We start from the raw sequence: 24588 nt of genomic DNA on the forward strand, positions 1-24588 counted from the left end.
ATCAGAGATGCAGGTTTCTGAACTGAGCGCTGATTACAACTTGGGTTGTCCTTGTCCTCTTTAGTCCGGATGACATGGCGTCCCAGTTTTCCAAAAAGAACTTCAAATTTTGATTTGTCTGATCACAGAACAGTTTTCCACTTTGCCACAGTCCATTTTAAATGAGCCTTGGCCCAGAGAAAATGCCTGCGCTTCTGGATCATGTTTAGATATGGCTTCTTTTTTGGCCTATCACGTTTTAGACGGCAACGGCGAATGGCACGGTGGATTGTGTTCACCGACAATGTTTTCTGGAAGTATTCCTGAGCCCATGTTGTGATTTCCATTACAGTAGCATTCCTGTATGTGATGCAGTGCCGTCTAAGGGCTCGAAGATCACGGGCATCTAGTATGGTTTTCTGGCCTTGACCCTTACGCACAGAGATTGTTCCAGATTCTCTGAATCTTTGGATAATATTATGTACTGTAGATGATGATAACTCCAAACTCTTTCAAATTTTTCTCTGAGAAACTTCCTTCTGATATTGCTCCACTATTTTTCGCCGCAGCATTTGGGGAATTGGTGTTCCTCTGCCCATCTTGACTTCTGAGAGACACTGCCACTCTGAGAGTCTCTTTTTTACCCAATCATGTTGCCAATTGGTCCTCTAGCTGTTCCTTATATGTACATTTAACTTTTCCGGCCTCTTATTGCTACCTGTCCCAACTTTTTTGGAATGTGTAGCTCTCATGAAATCCAAAATGAGCCAATATTTGGCATGATATTTCAAAATGTCTCACTTTCAACATTTGATATGTTATCTATATTATATTGTGAATAAAATATAAGTTTATGAGATTTGTAAATTAGTCCATTCCTTTTTTACTCAAAATCTGTACAGTGTCCCAACTTTTTTGGATTTGTATATATATATATATATATATATATATATATATATATATATATACACACACACAGTATATCACCAGAGTGAGTACACCCCTCATATTTTTGCATATACCATATTTTATTATATCTTTTCATGTGACAACACTGAAGAAATGACACTTTCCTACAATGTAGAATAGTGAGTGTACAGCTTGTATAACAGTGTAAATTTGCTGTTCCCTCAAAATAACTCAACATACAGGCATTAATGTCTAAACCACTGGCAACAAAAGTTGTTTAAAATGTCCAAGTTGTTTAAAATGTCCAAATTGGGCCCAATTAGCCATTTTCCCTCACCGGGTGTCATGTGACTTGTTAGTATTACAAGGTCTCAGGTGTGAATGGGGAGCAGGTGTGTTAAATTTGGTGTTATCGCTCTCACTCTCTAATACTGGTCAGCGGAAGGTGAACATGGCTCCTCATGGCAAAGAACTCTCTGAGGATCTAAAAAAATAATTGTTGCTCTACATAAAGATGGCCTAAGCTATAAGATTGCCAAGACCCTGAAACTGAGCTGCAGCAAGGTGGCCAAGACCATACAGCAGCTTAACAGGACAGGTTCCACTAAAAACAGGCCTCGCCATGGTCGACCAAAGAAGTTGAGTTCATGTTGCTCAGCATCATATCCAGAGATTGTCTTTGGGAAAAAGACATATGAGTGCTGCCAGCATTTCTGCAGAGGTTGAAGGGGTGGGGGGTCAACCTGTCAGTTCTCAGACCATACGCCAGACACTGCATCAAATTGGTCTGCATGGCTGTCATCCCAGAAGGAAGCCTCTTCTAAACATGATGCATAAGAAAGCCCGCAAACAGTTTGCTGAAGACAATTAGACTAAGCACATGGATTACTAGAACCATGTCCTGTGGTCTGATGAGACCAAGATAAACTTATTTGGTTCAGATGGTGTCAAACATGTGTGGTGGCAACCAGGTTAGGAGTACAAAGACAAGTGTGTCTTGCCTACAGTCAAACATGGTGGCGGGAGTGTCATGGTCTGGGGCTGCATGAGTGCTGCCCGCACTGGGGAGCTACAGTTTATTGAGGGAACCATGAATGCCAACATGTACTATGAAATACTGAAGCAGAGTATGATCCCCTCTGGGCCGGAGGGCAGTATTCCAACATAACGACCCCAAACACACCTCCAAGACGACCACTGCCTTGCTAAAGAAGCTAAGGGTAAAGATGATGGACTGGCCAAGCATGTCTCCAGACCTAAACCCTATTGAGCATCTGTGGGACATCCTCAAACGGAAGGTGGATGAGCGCAAGGTCTCTAACATCAACCAGCTCCGTGATGTCATCATGAAGGAGTGGAAAAGGACCCCAGTGGCAACCTGTGAAGCTCTGGTGAACTTCATGCCCAAGAGGGTTAAGGCAGTGCTGGAAAATAATGGTGGCCACACGAAATATTGACACTTTGGGCCCAATTTGGACATTGTCACTTAGGGGTGTATTCACTTTGGTTGCCAGTGGTTTATACTTTAATGGCTGTGTTGAGTTGTTTTTAGGGGACAGCAAATTTACACTGTTATACAAGCTGTACACTCACTACTTTACATTTTAGCAAAGTGTCATTTCTTCAGTGTTGTCACATGAAAAGATATAATAAAATAGTTACAAAAAACGTGAGGGGTGTACTCACTTTTGTGAGATACTGTGGAAAAAAAACAATATATATATATATATATATATATACATATTGCACTATCTGATATATCCTGCAATAGCTAATATATGTATATATACTACACTGGCTTATCTATTAATATATAAAACGCACAATCCACTAACTACCTGCCTAATCTCACTCCTATCTCGTCCTTTAACACACTACATGTTAAGCAGCCTTATATAGTGTGGGGCGTGGACTTAGCCGGAGCCATGATTGGCTAAAGGCACCCTGCCTTTGGCCAATCGTGGCTGACAGGACATTGTGCTGTGATATGCCAAAGCGTACAGATCAACGTGCATGCTTTGGCCAATCACAAGCACTTAATGCACTGCAATTGTGCAATGCATTATGGCGGGGGAATACCCTGCGAACAGCCACGTTTGTTTGTGTGTTCAGCAAACGCACGAACACCCGATGTTCGAGTCTGTGTGCAGGATTTTGTGGTTGGAGGGGAGTGATGGGGATATGGTGAATGGAGGGGGGTGTGGTGAATGAAGGGGAGTGAGGGGGGTGTGGTGAATGGAGGGGAGTGAGGGCGGTGTGGTGAATGGAGGGGGCTGTGGTGGATGGAGAGGGGAGTGAGGTGGATGAAGGGGAGTAAGGGGGATGTGGTGGTTGGAGGGAAGTGATAGGGATGTGATGGATGGAGGGAAGTGATAGGAATGGAGGAAGTGAGGGGGATGTGGTGGATGTAGGGGAGTAAGGGGGATGTGGTGGATGGAGAGGAGGGAGGGGATGTTGTGGCTGGAGGGGAGTGATGGGGATGTGGTGAATGGAGAGGAGCGAGGGGGATGTGGTGAATGGAGAGGAGCGAGGGGGATGTGGTGGATGGAGGGGAGCGAGGGGGATGTGGTGGATGGAGGGGAATGTGGTGGATGGAGGGGAGCGAGGGGGATGTGATGGATGGACGGGAGCGAGGGGGATGTGATGGATGGAGGGGAGCAAGGGGGATGTGATCGATGGAGGGGAGCGAGGGGGATGGAGGGGAGCGGAGGGGGATGTGATGGATGGAGGGGAGTGGAGGGGGATGTGATGGATGGAGGGGAGCGGAAGGGGATGTGATGGATGGAGGGGAGCGGAGGGGGATGTGATGGATGGAGGGGAGCGGAGGGGATGTGATGGATGGAGGGGAACGAGGGGGATGTAATGGATGGAGGGGAGCGAGTGGGATGTAATGGATGGAGGGGAGCGAGGGGGATGTAGTGGATGGAGGGGAGCGAGGGGGATGTAGTGGATGGAGGGGAGCGAGGGGGATGTAGTGGATGGAGGGGAGCGAGGGGGATGTAGTGGATGGAGGGGAGCGAGGGGGATGTAGTGGATGGAGGGGAGCGAGGGGGATGTGGTAGATGGAGGGGAGCGAGGGGGATGTGGTGGATGGAGAGGAGCGAGGGAGATGTGGTGGATGGAGGGGAGCGAGGGGGATGTGGTGGATGGAGGGGAGCGAGGGGGATGTGATGGATGGAGGGGAGCGAGGGGGATGTGATGGATGGAGGGGAGCGAGGGGGATGTGATGGATGGAGGGGAGCGAGGGGGATGTGATGGATGGAGGGGAGCGAGGGGGATGTGATGGATGGAGGGGAGCGAGGGGGGTGTGATGGATGGAGGGGAGTGAGGATGTGATGGATGGAGGGGATGTGGTGGATGGAGGGGAGCGGAGGGGGATGTGATGGATGGAGGGGAGCGAGGGGGATGTGGTGGATGGAGGGGAGCGAGGGGGATGTGGTGGATGGAGGGGAGCGAGGGGGATGTGGTGGATGGAGGGGAGCGAGGGGGATTCGGTGGATGGAGGGGAGCGAGGGGGATGTGGTGGTTGAAGGGGAGCGAGGGGGATGTGGTGGATGAAGAAGAGCGAGGGGGATGTGGTGGATGAAGAAGAGCGAGGGGGATGTGGTGGATGGAGGGGAGTGAGGGGGATGTGGTGGATGGAGGGGAGTGAGGGTAATTTGGTGGATGGAGGGGAGTGAGGGGGATGTGGTGGATGGAGGGGAGTGAGGGGGATGTGGTGGATGGAGGGCGGTGAGGGGGATGTGATGGATGCAGGGGAGTGAGGGGGATTTGGTGGATGGAAGGCGGTGAGGTGGATGGAGGGCGGTGAGGGGGATGTGGTGGATGGAGGGCGGTGAGGGGAATGTGGTGGATAGAGGGCGGTGAGGGGGATGTGGTGGATGGAGAGGAGTGAGGGGGATTTGGTGAATTGAGGGGGATGTGGTAGATGGAGGGGAGTGAGGGGGATTTGGTGGATGGAGGGCGGTGAGGGGGATGTGGTGGATGGAGGACGGTGAGGGGGATTTGGAGGATTGCGGGGGATGTGGTGGATGGAGGGGAGTGAGGGGGATGTGGTGGAGGGAGGGGAGTGAGGGGGATGTGGTGGATGGAGGGGAGTGAGGGGGGATGTGGTGGATGGAGGGGAGTGAGGGGGGATGTGGTGGATGGAGGGGAGTGAGGGGGATGTGGTGGATGGAGGGGATGGGTGGCTGGAGGGGAGTGATGGGGATGTGGTGAATGGAGAGGAGCGAGGGGGATGTGGTGGACGGAGGGGAGCGAGGGGGGTGTGGTGGATGGAGGGGAGCGAGGGGGATGTGGTGGATGGAGGGGAGCGAGGGGGATGTGATGGATGGAGGGGAGCAAGGGGGATGTGATGGAGGGAGGGGATGTGGTGGATGAAGGGGAGCGAAGGGGATGTGGTGGATGGAGGGGAGTGAGGGGGATTTGGTGGATGGAGGGGAGTGAGGGGGATTTGGTGGATGGAGGGCGGTGAGGGGGATGTGGTGGATGGAGGGCAGTGAGGGGGATGTGATGGATGGAGGGGAGTGAGGGGGATTTGGTGGATGGAAGGCAGGGAGGTGGATGGAGGGCAGTGAGGGCGATGTGGTGGATGGAGGGCGGTGAGGGGGATGTGGTGGATGGAGGGCGGTGAGGGGGATGTGGTGGATGGAGGGCGGTGAGGGGGATGTGGTGGATGGAGAGGACTGAGGGGGATGTGGTGGATTGAGGGGGATGTGGTAGATGGAGGGGAGTGAGGGGGATTTGGTGGATGGAGGGCGGGGAGGGGGATGTGGTGGATGGAGGGCGGTGAGGGGGATTTGGTGGATTGAGGGGGATGTGGTGGATGGAGGGGAGCGAGGGGGATGTGGTGGATGGAGGGCGGTGAGGGGGGATGTGGTGGATGGAGGGCGGTGAGGGGGGATGTGGTGGATGGAGGGCGGTGAGGGGGATGTGGTGGATGGAGGGCGGTGAGGGGGATGTGGTGGATGGAGGGCCATGAGGGGGATGTGGTGGATGGAGGGCCATGAGGGGGATGTGGTGGATGGAGGGCGGTGAGGGGGATGTGGTGGATAGAGGGCGGTGAGGGGGATGTGGTGGATGGAGAGGAGTGAGGGGGATTTGGTGAATTAAGGGGGATGTGGTAGATGGAGGGGAGTGAGGGGGATTTGGTGGATGGAGGGCGGTGAGGGGGATGTGGTGGATGGAGGGCGGTGAGGGGGATTTGGTGGATTGAGGGGGATGTGGTGGATGGAGGGGAGTGAGGGGGATGTGGTGGATGGAGGGGATGTTGTGGCTGGAGGGGATGTTGTGGCTGGAGGGGAGTGATGGGGATGTGGTGAATGGAGGGGAGCGAGGGGGATGTAGTGGATGGAGGGGAGCGAGGGGGATGTAATGGATGGAGGGGAGCGAGGGGGATGTAATGGATGGAGGGGAGCGAGGGGGATGTGGTGGATGGAGGGGAGCGAGGGAGATGTGGTGGATGGAGGGGAGCGAGGGGGATGTGATGGATGGAGGGGAGCGAGGGGGGTGTGATGGATGGAGGGGAGTGAGGATGTGATGGATGGAGGGGATGTGGTGGATGGAGGGGAGCGGAGGGGGATGTAATGGATGGAGAGGAGCGAGGGGGATGTAATGGATGGAGGGGAGCGAGGGGGATGTGATGGATGGAGGGGAGTGAGGGGGATTTGGTGGATGGAAGGCAGGGAGGTGGATGGAGGGCGGTGAGGGGGATGTGGTGGATGGAGGGGAGTGAGGGGGATGTGGTGGATGGAGGGGAGTGAGGGGGATGTGATGGATGGAGGGGAGTGAGGGGGATTTGGTGGATGGAAGGCAGGGAGGTGGATGGAGGGCGGTGAGGGGGATGTGGTGGATGGAGGGCGGTGAGGGGGATGTGGTGGATGGAGAGGACTGAGGGGGATGTGGTGGATTGAGGGGGATGTGGTAGATGGAGGGGAGTGAGGGGGATTTGGTGGATGGAGGGCGGTGAGGGGGATGTGGTGGATGGAGGGCGGTGAGGGGGATTTGGTGGATTGAGGGGGATGTGGTGGAGGGAGGGGAGCGAGGGGGATGTGGTGGAGGGAGGGGAGGGCGGTGAGGGGGATTTGGTGGATTGAGGGGGACGTGGTGGAGGGAGGGGAGAGAGGGGGATGTGGTGGGTGAAGGGGAGCGAGGGGGATGTGGTGGATGGAGGGGAGGGCGGTGAGGGGGATTTGGTGGAGGGAGGGGGATGTGGTGGATGGAAGGCAGGGAGGTGGATGGAGGGCGGTGAGGGGGATGTGGTGGATGGAGGGCGGTGAGGGGGATGTGGTGGATGGAGGGCGGTGAGGGGGATGTGGTGGATGGAGGGCGGTGAGGGGGATTTGGTGGATTGAGGGGGATGTGGTAGATGGAGGGGAGTGAGGGGGATTTGGTGGATGGAGGGCGGTGAGGGGGATGTGGTAGATGGAGGGGAGTGAGGGGGATTTGGTGGATGGAGGGCGGTGAGGGGGATGTGGTGGATGGAGGGCGGTGAGGGGGATGTGGTGGATGGAGGGCGGTGAGGGGGATGTGGTGGATGGAGGGCGGTGGGGGGGGATTTGGTGGATGGAGGGGGATGTGGTGGAGGGAGGGGAGGGCGGTGAGGGGGATTTGGTGGATTGAGGGGGGATGTGGTGGATGGAAGGCGATGTGGTGGATTAAGGGGGATGTGGTGGATGGAGGGCGGTGACGGGGATGTGCTGGATGGAGGGAAGTGAGGGGGATTTGGTGGATTGAGGGGGGATGTGGTGGATGGAAGGCGATGTGGTGGATTAAGGGGGATTTGGTGGATGGAGGGCGGTGAGGGGGATGTGTTGGATGGACGGAAGTGGGGGGGGGGTGATTGTTGGAGCAGAGGGATTGGTAGTCCTTGGTGCAGCGCCATCTGTTTACACCTTCTTCTCTCGCGTACATTTTGAAAAATGCGGTCCCCACACACACCGCCTATAACCGGCCTTGTACGGCGGAGGTGAGTCATTCTCCTTTCCCGCCATGTGCGCGTCTTCCTTATTTTGGCTTCCAGTACACGTCACGTGCTCCTTGGCCGAACCTGTCCAACCAATCAGAGCGGGAGTGTCCGCCGAGACTCAGAGCGCAACGGGGCGGGGCTATCGTAGATCGGTGTCACGTAGTGGCAGTGCTGGCCGCTGGCGGTTCGGGTGAGAGAGTGAGCGGGTCATGTTTGAGGAGAGCGCAGCCGGTGCGGTGGTGTGTGCACCTCCCCCTTCACCTCAGGTGAGTACGAGAAGGAGGCTGTGAATGGCCGGAGCCGGTGTTCCGTGAGAATTACCTATCCATGAGAAACTCTAGCAGTCTGGAGGACTATGGCTCTCCGTGTGGTTCTATAACTATGGCTCTCCGTGTGGTAGTATGACTCTCTGTGTGGTTTAAGTGATTCAGTATGGAGATATGGAGCCGGTAGCTCAGCGTTGTGTATTGGTGGTGTGGAGGCTCCTCTGACTTCCTGTCCTCTATGAACTCCTCCACTCCCCCCCTCCCTCCCTGTTATCTCCTCATACAGGAGGAATTGGTTTCGTGTTTTCTTTTGAACTGTTGTCATTGTCACGTGCAGCCATTTGTTATTTGTTTTTTTTTTCAGGGTGGTACACCCGGGCTGCTGTGTATTGGCGTACTCCCAGTTTCCAAGCAGGTTACCCATCGACATCTATTATGACCCACGTCTTTCCTGCGTTTTCTGAAATGCACTTAATTAAACATGCTGCATCTTTATTACGCTTTCAGAAAACGCTCCTAGGACACGGTCTGATTAAAGTCTACAGGAAACTGCAGGTTACATGCACAAAACTGCAGGTACACTGCGCTGAAGCCAAACTTAAGCGCGTCATAGAGCGATGACTGGACGAATGGCATTCAAACATTTGACTTTCTATTAAAGTTTTTGTAAAGGCAGAATGTTCTTTACCTTACTGGATTCTATGAAATAATGTAAAAACCTTCTGCATATAGCTCCCTCTAAATATGTACCTGAGCCCGATCCAGTGATGTGCACAAGAGCCAGAGCTCTTTAGCTGCTCATTGGCTAAAACACTGCAGCAAGAGCCAGTGATTAGAGAGCAAGGGGCAGGGCCAAATGAGATGAAAATGAGTGTCAAATCACAGCTGATCACATGTAAACAAAGAAATGCCGGTGTTCCGTGAGAATTACCTACCCGTGAGAAAAACCTACCCTCGTCACTTCCGGTTCACGGCAGTCTGTGTAACGCGAGCAGTTACATTAAAACAGCTGTGCTGCACTATGAGTCATCTCCGCTCCTGTCCCGGTCACTTCCCTGCTCTCGGCTACTAAATATAAAAGCGGCGGCGGCTGTATGAAAAGATAAATCACGGAGCCGCCAGCCGCTTTTATATTTACTAGCCAAGATCAGGGAAGTGACCGGGACAGGAGCGGAGATGACTCATAGTGCAGCACAGCTATTTTTTGTCACCGCCGCGTCGGTAGGTTTTTTTAACGGACACCGAGATCGTTTCAGACTAGTGCGCATGCGCACTAGTCTGATCCTCAGCTCTTCCATTAGGTATCCGGGGCTCTGAGCATGCGCACTGCTGCGCTGCTCAGCTGTTCCTGGCCGGAAGTGACGAGGGGTAGGTTTTTCTCACGGGGTAGGTAATTCTCACGTTACACCGGTTTTTGGCTTTCTTCTGAAAGGAGAGCCGGTCAGCAGCATTTTCCCACAGGCTAAGAAAAACATTACCACCAAAAGAAAGCTCGGTCTTAAAAAAAAAAAAAAATTCATTTGGGTACAGTGTTGCATGACTGGGCAATTGTCATTTAAAATGCTAAAAAATTGGCCTCGGCAGGAAGGGGGTGAAAGTGCCCAGTACTGAAGTTATTAAACTTCTTAAAAAGCTAATGCTGTTTCCAGTAGCAAGGTGTCAGAACACACAGTGCATCACAGTTATTTGTGTATGTAACTGCAGACCGGTCAGAGTGCCCATTCTGACCTGTGTACACAGCCAAAAATGCCTACGTTGGGCACGTGAGCATCGGATCCAGACTACAGAACAATGGAAGAAGATGGCTTGGCCTGATAAAATGTCTTGAAGAACACAATAGATGTGAGGTGTTGCTCTCAATCCAAACAAGCATCTGTGGGATGTGCTGGAAAAACAAGTAGGGCCCACCTTGTAACTTGCAAGACCTTTAAAGAAATGTCCAGGCAAAACCTAACTAACGCTAAACCTGCTCTGTGCCACATTCTAAGCCTAATGTATCTAACCCTGAAAAGCAAAAATCCTATTGCCTATTCTGCATCCGATCCAGTTTTACGCTGGGCTGTCAGCGGGGGCTTCAGCGTGGAGGCGAGTGCGTGAGAGGCACTCGACAATGGAAGCTCCCATAGTAAGTCTATGGGTGATGTCACTTCCCATTCATTTCACATCCGCTGTCGGTCCTCTCCTTCACAGAACTTCTGTCGATAAAGAGCGGACTTGGTGCAGAATAGGTGAGTACAGCGATCTTTGCTTTACAGGGTTAAATAAATTAGGTTTAGTATGTGGCACAGAGCAGGTTTTGCCTGGACTTACCTTCTTTTAAAGCAAGGGTCTTCAAACTATGGCCCTCCAGTTGTTCAGGAACTATAATTCCAGTCATGCCTAGTCATGTCTGCGAATGTCAGTTTTACAATGCCTCATGGGATGTGTAGTTCCACAACAGCTGGAGGGCCGTAGTTTGAGGATCCCTACGTTAAAGGATCTGCTTAAACTGATTTTTAAAGCTTAAACCCGTCGGAGCGGACTTATCGTTCAAAGTCTTATTGCTATCGAAAATGTCACTATCGCGATACATATCGGTATCGTTTTATCGCCCAGCCCTATGATGGGTCTACAGGAAACCGCAGGTTACCTGCACAAAAACTGCAGGTACACTGCGCTGAAGCCAAACTTCAGCGCGTCATAGAGAGATGACTGGACGAATGGCATTCAAACATTTGACTTTCTTTTAAAGTTTGGGCAATATAATATGATGGGACTTTATCTTTCTGCCTGATTATTCTATCCATTGTCATTCTATAATTGTATGCTATGAATCAAGTTGTTTGTTCTAGTTTTGTATCTTAATATGAAACCACATTCACAGGTACTAGGGATGCATCGAAATTTCGGCAGCCGAAAATGGTGCTGATTTCACTGCGATTTTGCCCCAGTTGTACCATGATTTTACTGTAGTTATGGTGTGTTTTTATAGGTCATGTGACTGAAAACAGCATCAAAAATGGAACACGGATGTGTTTTTGGTGTGTTTTTTTTTTTTTTTTCTAAACAAAAATGCAGCAAGCAGAATTTTTAACACCACAACGGAAGCACAGCAGACTAGTGTGAAGACATACATAGAATTTAAAAGTATACATTTCTCTTTCGTTTATTAACAGACGTAGCTCCTGATATTCATAACTATTGAGTTACACTGCACCCTACGGGAGTAGGACACTAGGCAGAATTCTGGCTACACCCATGAGCAGTCCCAGAGGGTATACTCCCTCTCTCTGCTATAGCCACTCAGTTTTTTTTTCTGCCTAGTCAGGGCTAAGAACCTAGTTCCTTGCTGGGATCTCTGGTCCTGGCAAAAATTTTTAGATAGAATTTTTTTTTCTTCTGGGTTTTTCCTGTGAGATCTACAATCAACTGCTGGACTGGGCGCCAAGCTGGATAATCTATATCCAGTGGTCCTCCTGGTCTGGTCAGCAAGAGGGCGCACACCTCCGTTCCACTCAAGGTCGGCCACGACATAGCCCCACCTGACAGGGGGGCTGACCTGCGAGTTAAACGCCTTGGGAGGTCGCATACGACTGGGTCTCGGCCCGTGTCGCAGCGTTCCTTCTGGACTACAGCACCCCATTTCGATGGAGAGGGGTTCTGTCTGGATCGGTGCCCGTCTGGCTCCTGGTATAGTAAGTAGCTGTGTTGTCGTCCCCCCCCCCCCCCCCAGAGGGTTTTGGGGTGGACGTGGGCCCCTCCCTGGGACGGGCAGACCCCCGGGTTTCCCTCCTTTCGCAGGCACACACCTCCCTGCCAAGTCCCTCATCCCCCCCCTCCTCCACTCTGGGGCTATTCTGGGATGCAGGCAGGGCACTAACTTGCGAAGGGGGCCGGGGAGTGCGCCGTCGTGGACCGGACAATCGATTGTGGGGAGGCGGGTCTGGGATGTGGCGGCTCCTGTCAGGGCTCCCCATCCTGCCTGCATCTGTCCTTGAGGCCTGGTCTCCCTCCTGGGTCCCTGTAAGCCTCGTGGTGCCATGCAGGACCGCCATTTTGTTGTACCCTGTGTTTCTATTCATGGCGGCCATTTTCTTGTGGTTTGCCATTAGAAAAAGCTGCTGCCATGACAGTGGAGCCCTGTGGGCAGCGATTTTTGGCGGTGGGAGACCCTGCTAATCCCCTGGTGCTGACTCCTGGACGATTTTACTTCCTGATCACTGCACGTGTAGTTCAGATTCTCCTGGTGGCTGCAGGTGCCTGTTTCTGTGGGTGGTGTGTCTGGTGGGGTCCTCTTCCCTCTCTGCTGAGGATTGCTTTGTGCCTGGTGACTGGGGTCCCCCTGGTGACTCATGGAGTCTTTGGAGCACATTTCCCCACCTTATCCCCTCTGTGAGGCTGTGGGGCCCCCCTGGGTCCTAACCATCCATCTATCCATGCACTGATGGTGGTCCTGGAGTCTCTTGTGTCCCAGGTGGAGGTGGCTTTCGTGCGACAGGCTAGCAAAAAGCACCCCTCTGCCTTCCTCTGTCTCGTCAGATCCTGAATCTGATTCGGTCGCCGCGGTTGTGTGTCACGCTGCTGGGTCTGCAACCAGGCGCCTGGAATCTTCTGATAGGAAGGATGATTCCTTCAGGTCTTGGACCGCGCACGAAAAGGCGCTGGTCGGTGCACTGATTGTATCTGTGCGTGAGACCCTGACTATGGCCCACACTATTTACACTCTGGCTGGTTTGGCAATGAGGCCGGTATTCATCATTGCCCTAGTGTCGCAAACTCTGACCAAGTGGATTAAGCTCCTACACCGTGACCTGGAGGGGGAACTGATCCCCCCCCCCCTTTTGCCGAGCTGGTGGACCAGCTGGTCCAGAGGCTGCAGTTTATCAGTGATGCCTCTTCGGATGCAGCTCCCCTAATGGCTCGCCTCTGTTTTGGCAGTGGTCCTTCGGTGTGTGTGTGTTTTTTTTTTTTTTTTGGCTCAAGTGCTGGTCTGCAGATCAGACTTCAAAAAAGGCGTTGACTGATCTTCCTTTCCAAGGAGATCGCCAGTTTGGAGCTACCCTGGATGACATCATTAAAGGTCTCACAGGGGGAGGTGTACCTTTCTTCTGCAGGCTACTAAGGGCAAGGAACCTTGCCATAGACGGGGGCCTTCCTTCTCAGCTCAGATTTTTTTTTTTTTTTTTTTTGTCCCTCACAGTCAACTGACAAGGGCTCAAAGCCTTTCAGGACCTCTTCAGGAGGATCCAAATGAACGTGGTCTGGTACGCTGGCTTGCCAGCATAGATCGGGCTTCTCTAGACCCTGGGACAAGGCTCATTCTGCATGACGGTGCGCCCTCAGCTGTGTGGGGGGGGGGGGGGGTCTTCGCTGTTTTTCGGACTCGTGGACTTCCCCGGTGCAAGACAAGTGGGTCCACAAAGTCATTTTCTCTGGCTACAAGATAGTTTCGTTCTTGTCCCCTGGCAAGGTTTTTTTCTTTCCAACTTGTGCCTGTCCCCAGACCGCTTGTAAGGTCTGTTCCTTCAAGGGGTGATTGTCCCGGTTCCGACCTCTGAACATTTTCACGGTTTTTACTCAAATCTGTTTAGTTTCCAGGAAGGAAGGCAAAGTGCTTCCAATCCTGGACCTCGAGGCGCTAAACTGCTTTGTGCGGGTACAGAAGTTCAGAATGGAGTCAATTTGCATTGTGGTGGCATCCCCTGTGTGAGGGGGATTTCCTCGCCTCTATCGATTTCAAGGATGCCTACCTTCACATTCCAATATGTGCCAGTCACCAGAGTTTTTTTTTCGCTTTGCTGTGGGAGAGTTTTCAGGGTTATCCAGTGTGCATTCAATCGGACAATGCCACGGCCATGGCTTATGTCAATCACCAAGGGAGCACAAGAAGTGTCCTGGCAGCTCTGGAGGTAGGCGGCATTCTAAGGTGGACAGGACGGTTCATTCCAGCCCTCTCTGCTGTACACATTCCCGGACAGCATTCAAAACAGCCGAACTTGGCGTTTTGAATGCTTTTCAGTGCCGAGGAGGGGTTTGGGGTCTTTTAGACCCCCAGATCCCTCCACAAGGAGTACCTTTTTAGAATAAATTTTTTTTTTTTATATGTCCGAAAATATGGGCCGATATCGATATCCGATGACCAAAATATCTATCGGTTGATCACTAGCATACATCCACATCCAGCTATAGGCACTTTTCTGCCTGGTTAGCAGTAAGGACCTAGTTCTTGCTGGGATCTCCTGTCCTGGCAATTTTCTTTCCTTTTTTAAATGGATTTTTTCCTATCTTTATTTCCTATTATTTGAGCCTCTATGGAGGCCTCTGGAGGGGCTTGAAGGGTGAACCCCCCCCCCTTTTTTTTTTTTTTTTTTAACGCAGGGTCCAGTAGGGGTGATCCATTCGTGGACCCTGGGTCAGCACCCCCCCCCCCCCCTTTGCAGGATTGCAGTCGGCGGCCCTCCCCTGATTGTTTTTCTGGGTGTCCTTTTATTATATAGCGTACACCACCCTCCCTTGCCTCATCTGTCCTGAATCTTGCGGACACGAGTCACCCTACTGAGTCTGCGTCTGCACAAACTGAGTGCTCAGACAGTGGGGGATGTTTCCTCTGCTTCTCTAGCTGTGCATGGAAGGCGCTGGTGGATGCACTGATTGTGTTAGAGTGAAATTTAAACATGGAGATGCTGCGTTGGGGGCGCCGGTCTCTTTTGGCACCACAGGTCCTCCACTGTGGCGGGGGTGTTCCCCTTTCCTGCTTACTTTGACAACATTGTCATATAACAGTGGGGTTGTTCAAAACACACTCTTGTGGTCCCTAAGCATTTTGCTATGCAGTATCCTTATAAGGATTCCCTGCTTAAAAAGTGGACAGTCCCACCTGTAGTGTACTCGCCGATTTCCAGGTTAAATAAAGCTACCTTAATTTCGGTTGAGGAGTCCTTGGCTTTTTTAAAGATCCAGTTGATAGGAGAGTGAAGGCTCTCCCCCTGCCTTTGCGGAGCAGCTCCTTTGATTTTAGGCTGTCTGTATCAGCAGTGGTCCTTCGGCGTCTTATCTGGATGACCATGCTGGTCTGCGGACCAGACTTCTAAGAAGGCCTTATCTGATCGCCCCTTTGTTTGGAGCTTCCTTGGATGACATCATTAAGGGTCTCACGGGGGGAGGAGTAATCTTCTTCCGCAGGCTACTGAGAGCAAGGAGCCCCATTGTAGACGTGGGCCATTCTTCTTGGCTCATAAGAGGCTTTTTTGTCTCTAGGGATAAAAGTCCTTAAGAACCTTCCCCGGAGGTTCCAAGAGGACCTGGTCTGGCAAGCCACGAGGGGCTCTTCCAGGCCCGCGGACAAGGCTTCCTGCATGAAGAGGCGCCCTCACTTGTATCTGGGGTGGGGGAATGTCTTTGCTGATTTCCGGATCTGTGGACCTCTCTCTGGTACAGGTCAAGTGGGTCCACAAAGTCATTCAGTCCAGCTACAAGATCACATTTCAGTCTTTTCCTGCAGAAAGGTTCTTCCCTTTCAACCTGCACTTGTCCGCAGATCACTTACAGGGTCACTTTGGGGCAGTGCAAGACTTGTTACTTCATGGGGTGATTCTCCCGGTTCCGACTAAAGAATGTATTCAGGGGTTTTACTCAAACCTGTTTACATTTCCCTGGACGGAAGGCAAGGTACGTCCAATTCTGGACCTCAAGGCGCTAAAGTGCTTTGTGCGGGTACAGAAGTTCCGAATGGAGTCCATTCGCACAGTAGTGGTGTCCCTACATCTGGGGATTTTCTTGCTTCTATCGACATCAAGGACGCCTACTTTCACATTCCAATATGTGCCGGTCACCAGCGTGTCCTCCGCTTTGCTGTGGGCGAGGAGAAATATTAGTTTGTAGTGTTTACCTTAGGTCTTGCCTCCACTCCTCAGGTCTTCACAAAGTGTTGGCCCTGGTGCTAGCATTGTTTCGTTAGCGGGGGATCATGGTACTGGGGTACCTGGACGATCTGCGAGCGGAGTCTCCGGCTGCTCTGATGGACACCTTGGAGATTACTCTGCGATCTCTGAGGGAGTTTGGTTGGATTCTGAACCTTCAGAAGTCTGCTCTGGTTCTGTCCACAAAATTGGACTATGAGGGTGTATTCGGCCTCAGCCAGAGTATTGCTTCCTCTTGAAAAACTCCAGATATTGTAGGAAGCAATTCAGCTTCTGTTGTCCAGCAGACTGTCATCCCTCCAGGCTTGCCTGCTGGTGCTGGGCCGGATGGCGTCTACCTTCGAGGCCATTCTGTTTTCACAGTTTCACACAAGATCTCTGCAAAAAGACTGGTGACCTGGGACAAGAATCCAGTCTCTAGAAGTGGCTTTGTTCTCTGGCACTTCGACAGGGAAATCCTTCTCCCCCCCCACCCCCTTCACTGGGCGGTTGTCACCATGGATGCCAGCCATTCCGAGTGGGGAGGCCTTCTCTGCACAGCTTGTGCTCAGGGGGATCAATGTACTGGAACTCTGAGCGATCAGACCTTGTCTAGATCATTGGACCATTTGTCTTCAGGGGTGTCCGGTACAAAATAAATTGGACCAGGCCACAGCCGTGGCCTATGTCAGTCATCATGGGGGCACAGGAAGTGTCCTGGCGGATCGGGAAGTAGCCGGCATTCTAAGGTGGGCAGAATGAACGTTTCAGCCCTCTCAGTGGTACACATTCCATGGAAGGTACAGAGGTTTGTGGCATGGTCTTGGGATTCCCTGGCCGATACCGTAGATGCATTAGTGGCGTCAGTATCGTCTGATTTTTTTTTTTTTTTTTTTTGCCTTTTCCCCCTCTCCTGTGCAGGATCGAGGCGGCAAGGGATTCCGCTCTTGGTACGCCGATCTGGTACGGCTGGTCACCGATGCTCTTTGGAGACTTTCTCTCCAGGGAAGATCTGCTGTCTCAATGACCAGTCTTCCATCTTGCTTTACAGTTGCTGGTTTTAACGGCTTGGCTGTTGAAAGCAAGGTGCTGAAGGATAAAGGTGCGTCTGAATCAGTGATTCCTACGCTGTTAAAGGTTATAAAATCTACCTCTGGGAAGATCTGTCATCGTATTTGGAAGACGTACATTGCGTGGTGTTAAGTTTTTTGGGGTTCTCCCTCGCTCTTTTTCTGTGGCTCAGATCTTGGCTTTCCTCCAATGGGGGGGCTGAGCAGCGCCTGGCCTTGAGTACCATCAAGGACCAGGTTTCGGTCTTGGCGTTTTTTTTTTCAATGTCTATTGGCCACACTTTTCTTGGTGCGTACCTTTTATCCAGGGAGCTCAACACTTGGTTCCTCCAGTGCAGTTTCCATTACTGCTGTGTTGTCAGTTATCCAGGAATCTCCCTTTGAAAATTTCGGGTGGTTCCCCTGCTTACGTTTTCCCAGAAGTTGGCCTTTTTTGCTGGTCCTAGTTCTGTTACAGAAGGCCAGTAGAATTTTTTTTTTTTTTTTTTTTTTTCACCAAATCTATCATGTTTGATACATTTCTGAACTTTTTGTACTATATTTTGATTAACAATACAGTCTGTTTTGCATCATATTCTGAGGAGTATGCTTACTTATTATACGTATATTTTTAGACTTTGGTGTAAACCCCTTCCCACCGCCCTGGTGTTCCTTAATTTTTATGCTCAGGGGAGCAGGGAAGGATCAGCAATCATGTGACCACAGTGATTGGCTGCCACTATGGTCACATGATCAGAAGCTGGTCCTGCCTGTCGGCTACAGATGTTTTACTCTGGACTGAGAGCAGTTTTCAGCAGCTTGGTCCCTGCGTGCTCCCAGCACATAAGCATTGCCTGTCCAGCGATGCATATGTACAGCTTGTGGGTTTTTAAGACCAACTTCTTGCTGCTGCACATATCGGTTAGTGCGGTCGGTGTACAGGGGTTATAGATGGGCTTCCTAACTGAGCATAAGCAGTCCTGTGTTAGTGATCTTTAGCCCACAGCGTGCCCCCTTTCAATGCAGAGTGCCCACAGCGTGCCCCCTTTCAATGCAGAGTGCCCACAGCGTGCCCCCTTTCAATGCAGAGTGCCCACAGCGTGCCGAGAGACCAGCATGCGCTTACCTGATGCAGCGGCGGCTTCTCCTCAATCCTCCGCGTCTCCCGAGTCGTCCTCCTCCTTGGCCAATGGCAATTGTTCGCCTTTCGGCCAATCAGGAAACGGGTCTCGGACCCGCTTCCTGATTTGCCATGAGGAGGATCAGGAGGCGGATCCGTGTGACAATAGCGAATGAATGTTTGCTATTGTCACACAATTGGTGGGCTCAGGGCGCACTGCTCTGCGCCCCGGGTCCACCCTTTTCTGAAGAACAATGCAGAAAGGCGGTGGCAGTAGGCACTACATTCCCCCATACAGCTCAGGGGGCCATATAAAACTAAAGGACGGGCCGGACTTTGGACATGACTTGCCTAAAGGGATTGTAAAGCTTTATTTTTTTTTTCTATTAAAATAACAAACATATTCTACTTACCACCTCTGTGTAGTGGTTTTGCACAAGGCAGCCCGGATCCTCCTCTTAGGTACCTGGCTGGAGCTCCTGGCCCCTTCCTCCTGTTGGGTGCCCCCCCCCCCCACAGCAAGCAGCTTGCTATGGGGGTACCTGAGCCAAGCTGCAGATCCATGTATCCATTCAGATACAGAGCTGCTGTTTGGCCCTGTGTCCTCTCTCTCCTCCATTGGCTAATCAAGTTAAATAGCAGTGGGAGCCAATGGCGCTGCTGCTGTCTCAGCCAATCAGGAGAGAGAGTCCCGGGCAGCTGACGCACCTGTGGACACCCTGGATCGAGATGGGGCTTAGGTCAGTATTGGAGGGGCCTAAGGGGGCTGCTGCACACAGAAGGCATTTTTCTTAATGCATAGCCTGCTTTAAGATAAAAAAAAAAAACCTTCTGCCTTTACAACCCCTTTAACCACCTAAGGACCAAGCCTATTACTGACACGTTTACAAGTTAAAATCATTAATTTTTTTTTTTGCTAGAAAATTACTTAGAACCCCCAAACATTATATAAAATATTTCCTTCCCTGCTGAATAATTAACATGTTACTGATTGAATAATATAATTTGATGTGACAGGTGGTTCCAATTAACATGTAGTATTTAAACCATGAGAATAGACTTTGTGAACAGATATGTTCTGATCTGAGGAAGGGCGCTAACGGTTGAGCCCGAAACTGTAATTATGGACATGTTCTGACTGACTTTTGGATATGTCTGTTTAATTGGATTTTTCCAATAAAAGATTTTTTTGTGCAGCAATCCCCTTTTGGCTTTTTATTTATTTTGTTATATATGGTCTGATTGCTACGCTCTAATTTACAGCTGAGTGCTCTTCACCTCAATTGACTGCAATATATATATATATATATATATATATATATATATATATATATATATATATATATATATATATATATATATCTCAAAGACTGAAAAAAACGCAATTATTTTGGAAGAAATACACTTCACTGAATTTAAAAAAAACCTAAATAGTAACAACCCAATTTTTTTGTATATTGTGAAAGATGTCTCACCGAGTAAATGGATACCTATCCTGTTAGTTTAAAATTGCGCACACTCCTGGAATGGCGACAAACTATGGTATTTAAACAATCTCCATAGGCGATGCTTTAAAAAAGTTTAACGGTTACAAGTTTAGAGTTAGAGGAGATCTTTTACTAGAATTATTGCTCTTGCTCTGATGATCGCGGCGATACCTCGAGTGTGATTTGAACACCGTTTTCATTTGCGGACGCGACTTGCATATGCTTTTTTCTTTCATGCGTGAGCTCACAGGGACGGGTGCGCTTTAAAAATGTATTTATTTTTACTTTAAAAAAAAAAAAAAACGGATCACTTTTATTGCCGTCACAAGAAATGTAAACATCCCTTGTGACCATAATAGGCAGTGACAGGTACTCTTTATGAACCCCAGACCCCTCCACTGCACTTCAAAGTATTCGAAATGCCCAAATCTGCCTTTTTGAATACTATCACTTTTTTAAATCGGATCTGATCGGATGAAGACTCATGATCGGAGACCCGGACGAAGCCGAATCCGGCTTCCTTCAGGACTCCAAACAGCCGGCAGACGTGCAGGAGACCAAGGCAGAGCAATGGAAGACGGCGGGAGGGGTGTCTCCTCCCACTTTCTGGGATAACAGCCGAACGGCTGCTGAGTTGCATCGGTTGTTCTCTCCAGAAACACGACCGCCGGCTCCAAAAAAAAAAAAAAAAAACGTACTGGGGTGATGGTTGCAGCTGCAGGCATCACCCCGGTACAACAGCTTCAATCCGATGTACAGGTATGTCTGTTTGTGGGAAGTGATTTAAAGGGGTTGTAAACCTCAATCATGAAATCTGAGCAAAGCACATATATCTACAGTGTTTACGTATCTCTCTCCAGAGCTCTAGGTGTCTTTTGTCTCTGCTGCTTCGTTCCTCTTTTATCAGCATGAGTCACTTCTGAGTTTTCCTGACACATGAGATAAACATTTCAGGGAGGGAGCTCAGCACTCAGCTTGTCTATTTAGAACACTTTTTCTGCTGTGTGGAGGGAAGGCATGTTCCTTTCCTCCAATCAGCTCTCACATTCTAACTGCAGCCTGGCCGCCCCCTCTGTGATACTAACAAATTTAAGTATTTTAACACTGTAGGGAAGAGAGGGCTGTAGATAAACAAGTAAAACTTATGTAGGAAGATTTGTTTTATCTGTGTATTATCTGAGGCTGTTCACTTCACTGGGTATGTATGTATGTGTGAGGGTTTACAACCACTTTAAGGGTTCATAGTGTGAAGCAGGGCTTGACAAATTTGCCTGAAATCTAGGAGCCAGCTAAAAAAGTTAGGAGCCAGTTTTTTTTTTTTTTTTTTTAAACTAACAACCAAGCTTTATTTAATAAAACGGATACTAAATTTACACATAAATACGACTAGAACCCCACTCTCCTCTATAGCGCAATTGGATGGAAACAGACTGTCTGTCTCTTTCCATCCGATGCCATCTGATCCGATCCATGGGGTGGATAGAAAATAGAACCACCATCCGTCTGTTTTTGGCGGACAGGATCAGATGGCGGCAGATTACCGCTCCATAGAGGAGAATGAAGGGTCCGATCAGGTCTGCCTAAAAAACTGACAGGCGGACCTGATCAGACAGCCCGTGTGAAAGGGGCCTTCGGCTGTGGCATGGCGATGAGGGGAAATTTTTTTTTTTTTTTTTTTTTTTTTTATATATATATATGTATAATTTTTTTTATAATAATTGAAAAAAGAAAAATACATTTTTTTTAATTTTTTTTATTTAAAAGATAAATTAATAATGACCACACTCCCTATCCACTTAACTTTAAGCAAAGGTAACTGGACAGGAAGATGAAGCCTGCAAAAATTTCCCTCATCTCCTCTTAGGAAGGAGATGGGAATGCATTTCAGGCATTGGAAACAGTCATTACTCCCGGCCACCACAAGAGGGCGCCAGTTCCCCAGCCTCTCTCATCTCACAGAAGAAGGCCGAAAAGCCGGGGCCTCAATTTTCGGACGGCGCGAAGTCCGTGCACTCCGGAAGGAGGTGGGGGCGCATAAGGGACAGGACACCTCCTGCAGGGCACCCCAGGCGCCAGGTCCCTAATTCTAGTCGCAAATGCGACCTGGCGCCCGGGGTTTGTCGAGCCCTGGTGTGAAGGATATGCTGTATCTGAAATGGTCCCCGGCATTCTCTGACTCTCGGAGGCCTGGCAGTTTTCAATACTGCACTGTATTGAACGCATGCGGGCGTCACATGTACATATGTAAATGACGTTCAATCCATATATGTGTGGTATCGCCGCGAACGTTAGAGAGCAACAATTCTAGCCCAAGACCTCCACTGTAACTCTAAACTGGTAACCTGTAAAAAATTTTAAAGCGTCGCCTATAGAGATTTTTAAGTGCTTGCTCACTTGTCCCTATAGGTAAGCTTACCTTTAGTTGCAAGGAATATCTAGAAAAAATTCACTACTTCTGCAGCCGTTGGATGTCACCAGGAAATGCGCTCTGAAGGGACACCATGTCCTCCCTTCAGAGCACTGTGCTGTGGCCATGGCTCTCATGCGCAGAAGTGACATTATTGTGGCTTGGCTGCTCAGCCTGAGCTAGCGAACCTGAAAGATAGACTCGGTAAAGATGGAAGCCCTGTCAGCAGTGACGGCACACCTCTGGGGGGGGGGGGGGGGGGGCTTCATTCTAAGGTAATTGTTTTTTTTTTTTTTTTTTATCTTTTTAAAATTTACTACTGCTAGAAGTAGCAAAGGAAGGAGGTATTGAATGATTCTTTCCTAAGAATAGTAGAATAGAATGGGTAAAGTAAAAGCCCATGCACACTGTGCTGTGACTTAGTTTTTTTTTTTTTTACCCCCGCATCTGAGCAAACGCAAGGCCACAAAGAAAACAATTGCTTATGTGCCCCTTTGACGTAATGTTTGTGCAGTGTGTGGTTTGAAAAATGCAGACATGCTGCATTTTTCCACAGTGCATTGGAAGGCAGTGCATGTAACTGTACACTCAAAATGAAAAAAATAATTTAAGTATTGTGCATGCTCCTGAAAATGAAAACCGCGGAAAAGTTTTCTAGAACCTAATTCCTAAGCTTTCGACAAAAACACTGATTATGTGTGTTGCCAATGGGGTGGGGGTTAAGGGGGTGGATCTTGCCAGGGGGATGTGTTCTGATCTGAGTTATACCTAGTGTCCTACTCTTCCAGGTGGTGCATTCAATTTTATGCTTGTTCTAATGATATGGCTGTGTCTATCAATAGACGAAATAGAAATATTTGCTTTCACTCCAAGTGAGGGTAAATACCCTGATTTGAAAAATATATATATTTTTTCCGGAAGTTTATATCTACTTTAACTGAGTTAATTCCTGTTCGTTTTATCCTAGCCATTTATAGTTCTTATTTTCATGAACCACCCCAACATATGTTTGAGATCTGTTAGTCTGTTTTTAAGAGGCCCCTTCCTTTACACTGAACACTTTGCTAGGTTTACAGGGCATGTATCCTGAGTTGTCGTTGAATTCAGATTTACAATGTGCAGTGGATGACCCTCTTAATTCCCATATAAGGACACACTAATACTTTATCATAAGTAAGACTGTGTAAGTGGGAGAGAGAGGAGTGTTCAGTAACTTGCTCTCAGTGGATTTAAATTACTCACCTATCTCTTCTGTTTTTCCCTCTTCTAGATTTGTTGATTTAAAAAATACCAACACACAAGCTGAGGAATGAAGTTCAGATTCCTTTTTATTCTACCGTGAGAACAGTTGAGTATTTTAATTTAATTTCATTGTTTTGTTCAGCAGCGTATGACACATAATAGGATGTGAGCTGTATTCTATTTTTTGCAAAATATCAAAAATTTGTTTAGAATTATGCCATGGTTACCAAGCCTACAGAATATTTAAATCCAATGTTAGTTAGAGGGAATTGGGATGTAGGACGTTTGCTCGGGGTAACTTGGCTAACCCAACAGAATCAAGATATGATTTAGCCCCGGTTCACACTTGTGCGTGTGCGGGGTTCGCATGTAATGTCGGAGCGCACTGCTCCGACATTACATGCGATCGGCTGTGCGGTGCGAGTTTAGCCATACAGTTTGTATGGCTAAATTCGCACCGCAGCCGCACCAAACACGCACAGGGACCCTTTTTTTTTTTTTTCAGCGGCATCAGGATCGGATCGCACAGCGGTTCACACTTGTGCGATCCGATCCTGTGCGAACTTCACGATCACACTGCGATATGCGATCAAACTGGGGGTGTCGTTAAGATTACATTGACACCCCCAGCGTATCGCATATAGCAGTGTGAACTGCCGGGGGTGCATGTGCGATGCGGGAACAGGCTGCGGATTCGCAGCCTTCCCGCACTCGCATAAGTGTGAACCGGGGCTTAATTGGACGTAAAGAGATTTTTTTTTTTTTTTTTTTTTTGCCTCTGCTGTTTACAACCTAACATGCTGCAATAACAGAAGTATTATACATTATAGTAGCCTATCCATTTTAAATGGGTCATAAGGAAGAAAAAAAAATCACTCAATTGTGTTTATGTGCATCACCATTTATTTTTAATGCCACCTGAAAGCACATACACCATGAATTTTGTTGTTGAGCCCTAAATTGTGCTTCAGAAATTATCATTCTAGACACTCTACCTATTCTATGTCACTGCAGATACCTCTGCGTGTACATTTTATATATTTAAGGCCTTCCTATAGAGTCAATGTTATTTTGAAGAATTAGAGAATCTTTCATCTCTTCCTTCCATGGACCTAAAAACTCCACTGCTGTATGTTTCTAAACGTTAAAGCCCATCTCCGGGTAAAAAAAAGTATTCCCATGCAGTAGGGCAATGCACAGGTTAACTGCATGTTTTTGTCTAGGTAGCGGAACAAGGAGATTTTTCTATCTAATCCTTTGACTCTCCCAGCACAAGACTGGTCTG

General features: G+C 49.3%; 1 protein-coding gene across 1 annotated transcript in view; it reads left to right on the plus strand.

Moving 5' to 3' along the window:
- The first annotated feature begins 7967 nt into the window (after positions 1 to 7967).
- The window catches only part of CLK3 (CDC like kinase 3), a 123069-nt gene continuing 106448 nt past the window's right edge, over positions 7968 to 24588 (plus strand). Inside the window, exons 1-2 of the mRNA XM_082252841.1 lie at positions 7968 to 8121; positions 23332 to 23408. The gene's annotated coding sequence lies outside the window, so the exon portion shown is untranslated. The remainder of the gene's footprint in view (positions 8122 to 23331; positions 23409 to 24588) is intronic.

The sequence above is a fragment of the Pelophylax lessonae genome (genome assembly GCF_965119305.1).
Source record: "Pelophylax lessonae genome assembly, chromosome: 4".
Classification (NCBI taxonomy): Eukaryota; Metazoa; Chordata; class Amphibia; order Anura; family Ranidae; genus Pelophylax; species Pelophylax lessonae.